We start from the raw sequence: 14908 nt of genomic DNA, 5'->3' as shown, positions 1-14908 counted from the left end.
CTTGTCTCATCTTGGTACTCACAACATGCATAGTACATATCCCCCCCCTTTTAGTTCACACCGGATTTTAAGTACCTGCCTATTTTTAGTACCTATAAAATAAAAGAGATTATTATGATAGTGTAATGTGCTTAATAAATCGCTTGCGGGAAGGTGCTGGTGGGCCTCCTATGCCGACAAAAATATGACCGTAACTTCTGACGATATAAACTGGCAGACAAAAGATCGTAAATACAGAGCACACACACACACACACACACACACACACACACACACACACACACACACACACACACACACACACACACACACACACACACACACACACACACACACACACACACACACAGTCAAGCAGATACACGGAGAGGCTGTTAAAATAATCCAGAAAACACACACACACACACACACACACACACACACACACACACACACACACACACACACACACACACACACACACACACACACACACACACACACACACAGTCAAGCGGATACACGGAGAGGCTGTTAAAATTATCCAGAACACACACACACACACACACACACACACACACACACACACACACACACACACACACACACACACACACACACACACACCTGCCGACATGGAAAATTTAGTAATTAATGTTTAAGGGCCTCCCACTCTGCAACAGCAACGTGCAACAGACACCTCTGCAATTAGTTCTTTTCATGCCATTAGCCCAGCCTGCCAGTGGAGTGCTTTCATCCCATTAACCCAGCTCAGCACTCAGCGGCCTCTTATGCTGTTAGCCCCCCACCCCCTTCAGCCACACTTCAGGCACCTTCTGTGTCTGTATTCACGTAAGACCTTAACCCTTTCAGTTCGAGTTTTCTTCAGTCAGTTCATGCGCCCTTCAGACAGGTATATTTAGCTTACTGAGATTATTTAGGTTCTGAGAGGTTAATATTGAGTGTATCTGACCCCCTCTTACAAAACAACATTTCTCAGAAGTTAAGAAAACATATTAGAAGTACTAGGGATAAACGAGAAATACGCCATTAGACTGAAGGGTTTAACCAAATCTCACGATCAGTTAATCTGCAGGGACGTTAAAAAAATAAGTAATCAATTCGCTCTGCCTTATTTTTCGTCTTATGTTTCACTTTGGTCTGGATGTGAAATCTTTGGTATCTGAACGAGGAGTGTTAAAGAAATGAAAAAGAATCTTGCACACAACTTCAGCTCAAGAAAGTTTATGAATAGAGCCCTTGACCTTCACCCAAGTCTTACTGTCTCCTCCGCTGCAGGTGTTGCTGGCTGTTTCCTTCCTTCCCACTTCTTTCCCCTAAATTTCCCTCTGTCTTCCCTCCTACCTTCCTCCTTCCCCTCCTCTTCCTGCAGCCTTTCTGTATCATATTTCTCCCCTCAGCGCTTCAGCCCTCGTCTTTCCATTCTAATTTCTAACTTTCTTTTACCTTTCTCCCTCTGTCTCTCTATCCTACACATCCTCTTACTTCCCTCCCCCTTTCTCCCCCCCCATCCTGCCTCCCTCCCTCCCTCCTACTACTTCCCCTTCTTATTGCGGCGCCTCCGATACCCTGCCCCGTCTTTCCTCCTTCCCCCCCCCCTCACCCTTCCTTCCTCCCTCCTTTTCATTCTTCTTCTGAACTGCATATCACTTTCTCCCCCTCTTTCTACCTCCCTCCCTGCCTCCTCTCCTCTTTCTTCCCTTCTCCTCTTCCTCCACCTCCTTCCGTGCCTTCCTCTTGAACTCCTCTTCTCGCCGCCTCTCCCACTCGCAGCTGGTCTTCCTGGCTAAGTAAGGAATGGTGTTGCTGCGAACATTACTTCTACAATCCACCCCCTCCCACTCCCCCCTTCCCTCCCCTCCCCTCCTCACCCCTCCCCTCCCCTCCCTTCCTCTCCCCTCTCCCCTTCTCCCTCGTCTCTTCCCCTCCCCCTCCCAGTCCCCCTTCAGCCTCCATCTCCCTCCACCACTCCCACTCTCATTCTCCCTCCCTTCCTCCCCTCGCTATCCCCTCTCCCTTCACCCACTCACCCTGACGCTCGCCCTCACCCTCTCCCTCGATCTCTCAGCTCGCCCTCCCTCTCCCCACACCGTCTTACCTTTTCCCTCACCTTTTCGATCCCCCAAACCCTCACCCCCCCATTCTCCCTAACCCCAGCCTTCCTTCCACCCTCACCCTGCCTCACACCCTCACCCTCCCAGTAAATCTTCACCCTCATATTTTTTTTCTCCCTTGCACTCACGCTTTCTCTCCTAATCTATGTTTTTCTTGCCTTATTTTTTGGCGTTAATTCTGAATAATCACGTGTTTTATCTGCTTATCTCTATTCTTTTTTCTTTCCTGATTTAGCTGTAATATAAGAGCCTGTTCTTCATGGTATTTCTGCTTGTTAATTTATCATACAGTAATTCCTGCTTGATATTATTATGTTTTGTTTTTATTATTATTATTATTATTATTTTACCATCGGTCATGTGTTTGCTTTCCTATTGCTTTTATCCTTTTTATGCCAGTCATTATCTTAGAACTTACTCTTTTTTTTTTTTAAATCTTGATTTCACTTAAAGGACAATTTCGAAGGCTGTCATATTGACTGAGTGGCAGAAAAGAACATTTTCCCTAGGCAGATGATGATCCGTCTCTTCTGTGTTTTTCCTTCCTACTGAAATAGTTAATAATCTAGCCTAGTCTTCCACCAGGATGATAAGCACTAACATATCGCAATCGGCGGAGACGGACTGCAGTCCTAATTCGAATCCCGGCGGGGGCAGGGAAGAGTTAAAGGATTTGAATTTCGTAAAAGATTACTCTACTGACTTTACTGATCTACCAGACGACCCGCCGACATGTCATAAAAATACCCCCGCTAACATCAATACACCAGTCCTGTATGAGACAGCCCTAGCATGTATTCAATATGGACGGTTGGTGTTAGTGCCGAAGTGGTGACAAGTGGAGGTGTATGGTATGTAGGAGGATTACTGGGCTTTGGGAACAGCCTGTGAAGTCTGTGCCCAGAGCTGAACAAAAAAATATATATATATATTTATCAGTCGTATTCATTTCCTTCATTTCTATCCCAGTGTTTTAGAGGCAACTGATATAACTGGAAAATAATAATGTATTTGGAATAGCCGGTACACTTCCCAAGGGACAAGTGTATCGGATAACAACAGTGCTCTCCCTAAAGTATCAGGTAACAACAGTGCTCTAAAGTATCAGATAACAACAGTGCTCTCCCTAAAGTATCAGGTAACAACAGTGCTCTAAAGTATCAGATAACAACAGTGTTCTCCCTAAAGTATCAGGTAACAACAGTGCTCTAAAGTATCAGATAACAACAGTGCACTCCCTAAAGTATTAGATAACAACAGTGCTCTCCCTAAAGTATCAGATAACAACAGTGCTCTCCCTAAAGTATCAGGTAACAACAGTGCTCTCCCTAAAGTATCAGATAACAACAGTGCTCAAAAGTATCAGATAACAATAGTGCTCTCCCTAAAGTATCAGATAACAACAGTGCTCTCCCTAAAGTATCAGATAACAACAGTGCTCTCCCTAAAGTATCGGGTAACAACAGTGCTCTCCCTAAAGTATCGGGTAACAACAGTGCTCTAAAGTATCAGATAACAACAGTGCTCTCCCTAAAGTATCAGATAACAACAGTGCTCTCCCTAAAGTATCGGGTAACAACAGTGCTCTCCCTAAAGTATCGGGTAACAACAGTGCTCTAAAGTATCAGATAACAACAGTGCTCTCCCTAAAGTATCGGGTAACAACAGTGCTCTAAAGTATCAGATAACAACAGTGCTCTCCCTAAAGTATCAGATAACAACAGTGCTCTCCCTAAAGTATCAGATAACAACAGTGCTCTCCCTAAAGTATCAGATAACAACAGTGCTCTCCCTAAAGTATCGGGTAACAACAGTGCTCTCCCTAAAGTATCAGATAACAACAGTGCTCTCCCTAAAGTATCGGGTAACAACAGTGCTCTAAAGTATCAGATAACAACAGTGCTCTCCCTAAAGTATCGGGTAACAACAGTGCTCTCCCTAAAGTATCAGATAACAACAGTGCTCTTCCTAAAGTATCGGGTAACAACAGTGCTCTAAAGTATCAGATAACAACAGTGCTCTCCCTAAAGTATCAGATAACAACAGTGCTCTCCCTAAAGTATCAGATAACAACAGTGCTCTAAAGTATCAGATAACAACAGTGCTCTCCCTAAAGTATCAGATAACAACAGTGCTCTAAAGTATCAGATAACAACAGTGCTGTCCCTAAAGTATCGGGTAACAACAGTGCGCTCCCTAAAGTATCGGGTAACAACATGGCTATCCCTAAGAATCTTATAGCAACAGTGCTCTCCATAAAATAAATACTGTTGCTTTCCCCTTTCCTCTTGTTTTCAAATACTGGGTGAAACGTTTATCAATATTTCCATTAATTCGTTCTGTGTGTGTATCCCAGCCGTTCCATCATAGCCAATGATTTTATGGTGGACACTGAAATACTATCCCTTTGCATCACATTTTTATTTTTATTTTTTTTGCTACTTTCAGATGATTATATTTAACTTAATAATGGCACTTCGTATTGAAAGGAGCTAATGAAGGCTATATATATATATATTTTTTTTTTTTTTTTTTGACAGAAGATTTCAGTTATTTTGTTCCAATACATACTGTACACACGGTCGAACTTTGACCTTACCCTGTGTCCTTGACGTTTGCCTGATTGTCCTCAAAACTGAATCACGTCATTCTTGCCTGGCCTCAGGCCTTCCTCCAAGTTTAGTCAAAATGAGATGAAAACTGTTTATGTCGACATTGGTAGGTCAGCGTTTGACCTAGCCCTGTTGCCTGGACTACTGATCTATACATATATATATATTCTTTTTTTAGTTTCCTCGCTGGCTGACCATCAGCTCCTCACCCCCCCCCCAACCAAATTTGATTAAAATTAGATGAAAACTACTTCAGTAATTTTCATAAACACACACACACACACACACACACACACACACACACACACACACACACACACACGCACGCACGCACGCACGCACGCGCGCGCTTCGCTCAAAAGATACCACCTGCTCTGGCACCACGAGGGCAGGTGTAAAAAGCCTCGGATTAAAGATGATCACTCTGACATTATCGAAATAGTTGATTATGATCAACTGTATCCATAATGTATCAAAATCTAATGAGATCTTGAGGGCACTGACCAATAAAATATTCACGCCGGTTGGGAGCTTGAAATGTCGCTTCGTTATTTCCTAACCTTAGACATGTAAAAGTATTATGCTATTACCGACGACAAATTTACACCTGCGGACATTAATGCTGGTCCACCTCGATAGATAAGTAAATGATCATTAAATAAATAATGAGTCAGTGAGCAATGACTTTAGGAACACGGTGTTGCGATCTTTGGAGCCACCCAGATTTCTTAGAATATTGTGCAAAAGTTTCATGTATGATCGACTAAAAAACAGATCGATATTAGTGTCTGCAGTCGAACAGTATCTCAGTTGCGCTGTTGATAAAATATTGAGAAAAATGCACACTCGGTAAAATGACCCGAAACTGATTGCCACAGAAAAACAATTGGAAAGAACGAGTATGAAGTGGATTGAAATATTTAAAAAATGGGTCGGCCAGTGTTAGGAGAAGGTCAGGCCAGGGCAGGTGGTGACCGAGTGGATAAGGGGTGGTCTGTGTATTCCAAGATCGCGAGTTCAAATCCCGGCTGTTGCAGAGGATAGTAAGAGGATTAAATACAGAGATCAGACCAGTAAATCTCAAACTGTGAACCACGGCTGGACATTAGGGGGGGCCTAGTTGACTTATCACGTAAATGTTATGAGAAAATGCTAAACAACATGGCCCATGAATTAGAGTTTTTAACTTTGCACAGTATAATTTACATTTTCTTTAGTAGTTATCATTATTTGTGGAACTTTAACAAAAACTTAAGGGAATCATGAGGCTCTTAAAAGATCCACAAGGGAGGAGTAAAGAAAAAGTATGAGGGAGGGGACAATTGGATTAGACAGAAACTCCACTGCCCTCTAGTTCTGTACATAACTAGTGGTCTGTGTGTGTGTGTGTGTGTGTGTGTGTGTGTGTGTGTGTGTGTGTGTGTGTGTGTGGTTATCTTGTTGTTGTAGGCCTGAATTACTGGTCTTCAGAAAAGAAAAATCTTACACTGAAGAACTTATCAAAAATTTACTGATAAACGTAGCTCATGCAACCAAGACTGGCCTAATTTTAAGCAACAGTGCAAAAGGAAGTGATGAATTGTGTGCAGTAATATGACGATGGTGGCTTTAGATTAACGCAGTTCATAATAACATATAAGTATCTTCAATATGAAGTCAGGATGAGAATAATTAGCAACACTTAGTATGAACCCAAACGCACATTACAGTCAGCCAGTGAAAGTCTTCATCCTCGTTCTACAGGCAGAGAATGGTACTTGTCACCACCTGCGTCGGATGCACGAGAGTAATTCCACCACCCTCCCTCTCTCTTTTTTTTAATCTTTTTCATTTCGTCAACCATTTGCTCTCATTTATTATACTGGCAAACATGACATTAAAAGCAACAGTGGTTTTGCTCGGAAACCCGTTTTGCTCTTGTCTCTGCGTAATACTAATAAAACTACCACTAAGAAAAATATAGTTCTGGGATATAAGTTTCTTTTGTTTGTGGATGATACTAACACAGTTGACATTAAAAACAATATTCATTTGCTGTTGTCTGTGTATGATAATAACACACTGACACCAAGAACGACATTAATTTTCCTGTGATACCACTTTGTTTTTGTCCTTTCGTAGTGCTAGCCAAACTAAAACAATTGTGGCTTTGCAGGGACGCGCATATGTTCCTGCCTATTTATATGGCTGGGAAAACTGAAATTACAAAATACAGTGAAGGCCTGAATGGTGATTGAATGGAATCTCTGTTGATAGATCCCCTGTTTTGATGATTTCCTTTTCCCTTTGTTGGATCCCAGTCTCCCCCTGTGTTTGTGGGACAGACAGCTAGGTTAATAATAATATAGTGTTTTCGCGAAGGGGTCGTTACTGAGTAGGGACAGGGAATAGATAGAAAAATAGACACACAGACAGATATATGAAACACTCGACATCTTTTGGACATCATAGGGTATTATGCACAGAATATTAGGCAGAATATTGGTGATCCATGCAAAGGTACAAACAATAACTCATATTCACCCAAATGAAATGAACGAAAACTTGGTAGAAACGACGAACTCAAGGCACGTTCAAAAAGACTACTGACAGGGCGTCTCTGAACATGTCGTAACTTTTTGCATTTTACTAATTTTTCGTGCATTTGTTCAGTTGCGCCTATTTTACCATCATACATGCATAATCTCATCTTTGGACTCGCACTGGCGATTCTAGGTAGACGGTTTCATTCGGCTGAGGGAAATCCTAGAGGTCAGAGAGTTAAGACCTGATGATATCTTGAGAGAGAGAGAGAGAGAGAGAGAGAGAGAGTGTTATTTTCGCCTGACAGATTATTGACCAAAACCGTACGGATGCTTATACAGTGAGCATAGGTAGAATCGGAGAGAGGGGTGTTCTTAGAGTAGCCAATTAGTAAGGTGAATAAAGTCATCATTTCCAACTGAACCGTATCGTTTTATACAACTCTTTCTACACACTAAATAAAAACATCATTGGCTAAACCAGAAAGTAAAGCACCCACTCAGTAAAATCCAGCAAAAGAAACATTAGTCACTCAGTGCAAGAAATTAATCAACGTGGTATATTTAATTTTGTCACACGTATTCAATGTTTTTCTCTGGTATTTTGTTGAATACATTATGTGCTTACTTCAGCTTTAGCCACGGGTGATGACAGCCAGTATGTCGAAACACTTGGAAAAGTAGATCCTGTTCATTGCGACACGGGGGAAATATTCACAGGGGATTTTAGCATGCAGTTCTTTTTTCTTTTTTATGACAAACACATCTACGAACCACTTATCATCAGAAATTATTATGTTTTGTCGTACTTCTTGCACTTTAATATTCACTATAGTTTGGTCTGAAGTGTTTGGGAGCTGTGTGAGTGAAGATTAGAGTATCAACAATTCATCAAATACACAAATTAAGGAAATTTGTGCACCTGGTACAGCCAGGAATATTAATATTCTCCTAAGATTTGGGGACAACACAATGAAAAATATTAATCACTCGAAACACACATTATTTCAGATAGGACTTTTGTTACAATTCGTTGGTTTTTAATTAACTTCAGTTGCGGACAAGAATATAGATTTAATTTTTACTCGAAGTTACGAAATTGTTGCATCCTTCATCATCATCATCATCATCACTCCGCCTCCTTTTCCCGCCTGCAGGTGGGGTGAGGTAGGGTAGAGAAAGCCAAGAAGAAAAAAGAATACGAGAGAAGTGCAACATGCCCAATGAACTGGGCTACATAGGCATTCACGCTGCAGTTGAGATCCCCAACATTCAGGCTGCACCTGACAGATACACCTGTCCACACGTAGCTTTAGCTGCATGTTTATCTGTCATACGGTATATATATATATAATCATCATCAGCCGTTGTGGTCCACTGCAGGACCGGCCTCTCCCTACCGAAGCAGGGACGATACAGCCATTGTATCTCTACCCAGTGGCTTAGTCTGTCTGGTAGAGACTGTATGTAGGGTGAGAAGTGCTTGTGAGTGTGATTGTAGTGTTGTAGTGGCTTTGGATGTGTGTGTCCTGTAGTCTGTGAACCAAGTGTAATCGGCCCGCCTTAAGCCGATTGGGTGCAAGCATACTAGTATGCGACTGGTTCAACCACAGCACCCCTTCTGTCCGCCAAAGTAGCAAGTGGCTTGGTGAACGCTTCCCAAAGTTTTTACAACTCTGGCGGAAGGCGAACCAGCGCTCACCAGCGTGCGAAACGCACACTCTACCACTGTACCACTGAGGCTCCATATATATATATATATATATATATATACTGTATACTAAACAGCCTAAGCCACTTGGTAGAGATACATTGGCTGTATCGTCCCCACTTCGGTCGGGATAGGCCGGTCCTGCAGCGGATACTCAAACGGCTGGTGAGATGAGATGAGATGAGATGAGATATATATATATATATATATATATATATATATATATATATATATATATATATATATATATATATTAGTATTTACATTAGCTGTCTGTCTAGGGATCTGTCTGTGTCTTGTCTGACTACTGTCATGTTCATTGTTGTGCCCTTATGTTTGTCTTCCGTTTCCGTACCTTCATATTATATTACATATTTGTCTCCTATTATTTTGCCCTGCTTTTCTCTTCGTTTTCGTTCTTTTTTTCCCTCCTGCTTTAGCCACTTTCTTTATCTTCAGTCAATATACCTTTACGCTTTACAATAATTTTTTCCCCCTCTTTTTTTGTTTTAGTCTTCACCTCCGTGTCATGCTGTTCTTAGCTCCTTGTATTTTGTCAGCTGTCATGTAGTGTTGATCTTATCCTCCATTTCAGAATCTTTATTTTCTATTTATTTCTCCCTCTCTTCGTATTCTTTATCTCTGCACTCTGTCCCTTCATTATTATTGCATGTTACCCCCCCCCCTCTTGCTCCATGTTTTTCTTACACTCCATTAATTGTTCAGTCTTATGTATTTCTTTATTTCTGAACTCATGCCTTCGTTCTTCATGTATTATTATGTTCTTAGTACTCATGGTGCGATAATTTGATCTTCAGCTTCGACTTCTTGACTTTCGATAACTTATTTCCCTGCCTGTTTCTCTGCTTCGTTTATGTTATCAGTATTTCTCACGTCTTATACCACCACTTATGTTATTGGTCTTTATCATTTATTTCAGCTTTTATCTCCTCTTATTCTGTGTCTTTGAACTCATCCCTTATTTTGCTTTGCTTTCGTTATCTTTTTCCTAGCTCCCATGTGTACAATATCCATGCTAGAACATACTTATCCTAACTATCTGTACAGTAATTTCCATCCCTTCTTATTTTTTACCTCTGAACTCTTCCTATGTTCTTTTCACACATGACATTTCTCTTCCTCCTTCTTCTCCACTATTTTTGCCTGCTTCTTTCACTTGCCGCGGTGTCGCCTCGTATCTCACATTAGCCGACATTTCTATTTTCTCGGTCGTTATTCTTGCGTGGCATTGTTTACGCGTGGTTGTGTGGGAAATACATGCAATGATACTCGTGCTCCGGGACGCGGGACAGAGATGAAGGACTTAATCTTCCCCAGGCCCCGGTTTCTGACGCACACACATACTTGGACGTACATATACCTGTGTGTTCGCACTTACGCGGACGCAGCACATCTATTAGCTAACACATTATTTTGTATGCATACAGAGTACATAATAATGGTCTGTATTATAAGCAGATATCTCTCTCTCTCTCTCTCTCTCTCTCTCTCTCTCTCTCTCTCTCTCTCTCTCTCTCTCTCTCTCTCTCTCTCTCTCTCTCTCTCTCTCTTCAATAAACACAAGAAAGGATGCATATAAACTCGTTTGCAAATAAGCACACACACACACACACACACACACACACACACACACACACACACACACACACACACACACACACACACACACACACACACGAAGGGATGCAGATACATTTACCGACACATTTACGTACATACATACATGCATACATAACTACCATAAAGTAGAATCTGTAGTGAGTGTTATATGTGCTCTCGTTTCTAGCCTTTCACCCCACCTCACTGACAAATATAAGTTATTAAAGCACTCTGCAAAGCCCAGTGCGCTACAATAAAAAGTCTCCACTATTTATCCTTTTCGGCTCGAGGATGTAAATTTCGTGTTATTTTTATTTTTGAATTAAAAAGTCACCTTTTCTTCCACAGACTGTATGTATCAATACATACGGAAGCTGGAGTAGTTACAGTGGTAGCAAACCATTACTTATCTCCTAAGTCCGATGGCTTATATGTGTGTGTGTGTGTGTGTGTGTGTGTGTCGCCACGGCCAGATAATCGCATTTACTTTGGAGTGACCTTTATTACGTAGGCGTTATTAGCCTCCACCGATTACATAGGTGTAGACTATTGGTTTTGCTGATATTGTTATTATTCCAGCCTCAGAGTCTCACAACAGTTCCAGGAGAACCGGAGGCTGCGGCAGGAATCTGAAGGGCCCAGGTTATGTGTCGTGGCATGGTCCATTGCTGATAGAAAAAAAAATGTCAATCCTTTACATGCAGTGGCAGAAAGAGCTATATCAGTATTATGGGCGAACGAGATAAGGTGGTCTTATCTAATGGAAATTTCAACGAAACCTGAGCAAGTAATCTGAAAATAAAATTTGGCTGACCAGTTCCTAAGAATTTATTTCGTTTTATTTAAAAATTCCAAATCTCCCCAATTAAGTCAAGGTCATTGAAGGAAACAGTAGCTGGAGACTAGTGACTGTCCGCGGGACGGTTAACAGAGTTCTAGCTGAAGATTGTTTGTATAGTTCTTATACCTAGGCTTAGATTTTCGTCTTTTTTTTCGAACTTATCTATAGGGCAGAAAAAGACAATACTGCGGTTCTACATCCTTTTACAACTCATACTTTTACAACTCAGCATTCAAAATGGAGAGACAACAATTTTAGGCCAAGTTAGAGTGAAAAGAGTTTAGTCGCTTCAGTACGAGAGTCGCTTCCTGTGGTGAGTAAAATAATGTGACTAGAAATTATAATGATGTAGACTTCTTGGTACTGAAGGGGTTAGATTCTGTTATACTCTCTCTTTCTCTCTCTCTCTCTCTCTCTCTCTCTCTCTCTCTCTCTCTCTCTCTCTCTCTCTCTCTCTCTCTCTCTCTCTCTCTCTCTCTCTCTCTCTCTCTCTCTCTCTCATGCTGCATATCTGTCTCCCTATATTACTCTTTCCCACTGTCATTAGCCTCATAAGTCTGCATATTTCACTGTTTTAGGAGAGAGAGAAAGGGAGAGAGAGAGAATATTTCACCCCAGCGACTCCACACGCCTGACTGAGCAGATCAACACTGAAAATACATCTCTCATGAACCTGACATTGGTGTGTGTAACTTTGGTCCATAATTTAGGGAGTTTGATACATTTACTGGCGAATGCATTAGAGATTTATAATGCTTTTCCCTGTATATATATTTAATTGGGTGTATTTTATGTATGTTACACTGTTGCTGGCATTGAGGAATTTGGGTATTTTATTTATGCAAACTCCAGACGTCTGTGTTCTCCTGAGAATGATAATAACAATCTGTATATCTGTTTGTCTATTTATCTGTCTGTCTATCTATCTGTTTATCTGCCTATCAATCTATCTGTCCATCCACCTATAGCCAGACGCCGTAATCCTGGAGGGGGCTGGCCACGAACAAATTGCTTTCATGTCACCCTGTCCTCCATCACCAAACCGCCCTACCTCCAATTCTCACCTTCACCCACATACCTCTCTGTCCCTCCAACCCATCCTTGGTCTCCCTTTCACTCCCCCCCCCCGTCTCACCATCCACACTCTCCTAGTCCATCTCTCAAAGGAATAAAACTGTCAAATAACCCTCTCTCATAGACACAGGTATTTCTTTGATTCGAATTCCAGACGATTTTTCTCCTCTGAATACAACACTATTAGTCAAAGGGAAGCTGTCTCAAGTAACCCTTCTTCTTCTACGGGTTCACTTAGGTATTTATTTTTCCAGGATAGAAGCAGACGATTTTATTCAGCTGAGAGCCATACAAACACTCAAAGAAGCACGTCTACTTTGTTTCTTTTAGCTCCTTTGCTTCTGTGGCCTCTCCCATTTCCTTCAGTCCTGTGATGTGTTTTATGTTCATACGATTTCTGTTCAATTTGGGAAGGCTGTTTGGTAGTAATGGGATTAATTAGTGATATTTTTAACCTCTATATCGAAAAGTCTTCTCTAAGTTGAACATAGTCGTTAAAGAGATAGCTAAACACACACACACACACACACACACACACACACACACACACACACACACACACACACACACACACACACACACACACACACACACAGATACGTCATGAGATGGAGAGGGTTAAATATTTCCCTAACGCTAACAATAACCGATTTATTTTTTCAGGCTGACTATAATTGGTATCTGAATTATGAGTTTTGTAACAGAAGTCAAAAATTGGTTATAGAAAGAGAACATTCAGCACGATATTCCAAAAGGCTTTATCCACTGCAACGATATGTAAAGTACACGTGAGTAACGAGGTATGCTTTTTTATCTCTCTCTCTCTCTCTCTCTCTCTCTCTCTCTCAATCTGTGCTTTCAACTTCCATTTCCCGTCTCAATCACTGCCTTCGTCTCCTTTGCCTCTAATCCTTGATCCTTGCCCTTCTCATTACTTTCTTGAGACTCTTCTTCAATAACTTCTCAAGATCTTACTGGGTTTTGGCGTAGTTCTGAGAGCGTCTGAGAATTACTTTAACCCATTTTTATCTCCCTTCCTCCTCTCCTTATCAGACACTTACTTAGATCACACTTACATCTCGTCGAATTCATTTTTAGATTCTTACTTATTAATTTGGCTAAACCCCATTGGCAGTGCTTGGCTAGTGTAAAGGAATTACTGATTTACTGTTCGTCCCACTCTTCATATCTCTTATCCGCCTTGAGTCACCCCAGAATATTCTTTGTCTTTCTCACTCTCTTCTTATTTCTGTCTTTATTTCCTTCGTGATCTTTATTTTCTTCTTGACTCTTCCTTTATTCTCTTCTTGACGCTTTCTTTATTCTCTCTTTGGCTCTTCTTTTATTTTCTTCTTGACTCCTTCTGTTTCCTCTCTTTGACTCTTCCTTATGTTCTTCCTTATGTTTCCTTTATTCTCTTCTTTACTCTTCCTTTAACATTACAAGATCTCATTACATCTTGGCATAGCTTCATGAGTGTACATAAATTACTGAACTCAAATGTACTTTCCAGTCTCCCCTCCCTCACCTCGAACCCCCATCTCTTATCTCGCCTCTCTGCTTCTTTTCTTAGATTTCACAGCGCCATCTTGAGACGCCTGGAGCAACACAGACCTTACGCCGATAGTGTCATATCCGCCAGTCCTCCTGTCTCACACTCCGGCTGTCGTTCTCCCTGTCTCTTTCCGCGTCTGTCTCCTCTCATTTTTCCCCTGTCTGTCTTCTCATTCCTAGCTTTTATCGGTGAGTTCTTGTATTTTCTTCTCGTCAGTCTTCTTGGATCTGGTAATTTTATGAGGTTTTCTTCTGGGAATTGACGTATGGCTTTTTTTCCCTTTGTCTCTTTCCATGTTTGTTTTCTGTCATTTTTCCTCATGCCTGTGCTCCCATTTTCAGCGTTTATTGATCGCTTCTTTACGTGTTCATCATTATAGTTCTCTTGTATCTGGTATTTCTTGGCTTATCTCTCTTGGATTATTATATGTTTCTATCAAGCAAACTTCTGGACGTGATTTTGTTCATCTCGATTTTCCCTGTGTGTGTGTGTGTGTGTGTGTGTGTGTGTGTGTGTGTGTGTGTGTGTGTGTGTGTGTGTGTGAGAGAGAGAGAGGAGGGGCGGGGGAAGCAACTCCGTCATCCCATTTTAATCACTCTTCTTTATTTACTGTCTCCAACTTTAACATCAAACTTTTCCCCTCAGTAGTAACATCTAAACTTCAACCACGGACTGGGAGTTCCTTCATTTGTAGCATTTTAGTTCTTCATTCCACTCCTTTCTTGATGTCTCTGGCGATTACTCCTCTTGCCTGTGTTTGTAGATATGTAATGAATTCTCGTTGAAATCTAAGGAGTCACTTCAGATCCACTTTTGCTTGGAAGAAGGTATAGCCACATATTTAAACCGTGTATATGGA

Source organism: Coenobita brevimanus, chromosome 72, assembly GCF_032717465.1.
Source record: "Coenobita brevimanus isolate Jiangsu-jjx chromosome 72, ASM3271746v2, whole genome shotgun sequence".
Taxonomy (NCBI): domain Eukaryota; kingdom Metazoa; phylum Arthropoda; class Malacostraca; order Decapoda; family Coenobitidae; genus Coenobita; species Coenobita brevimanus.
Note: the sequence above shows the minus strand (reverse complement) of the source record.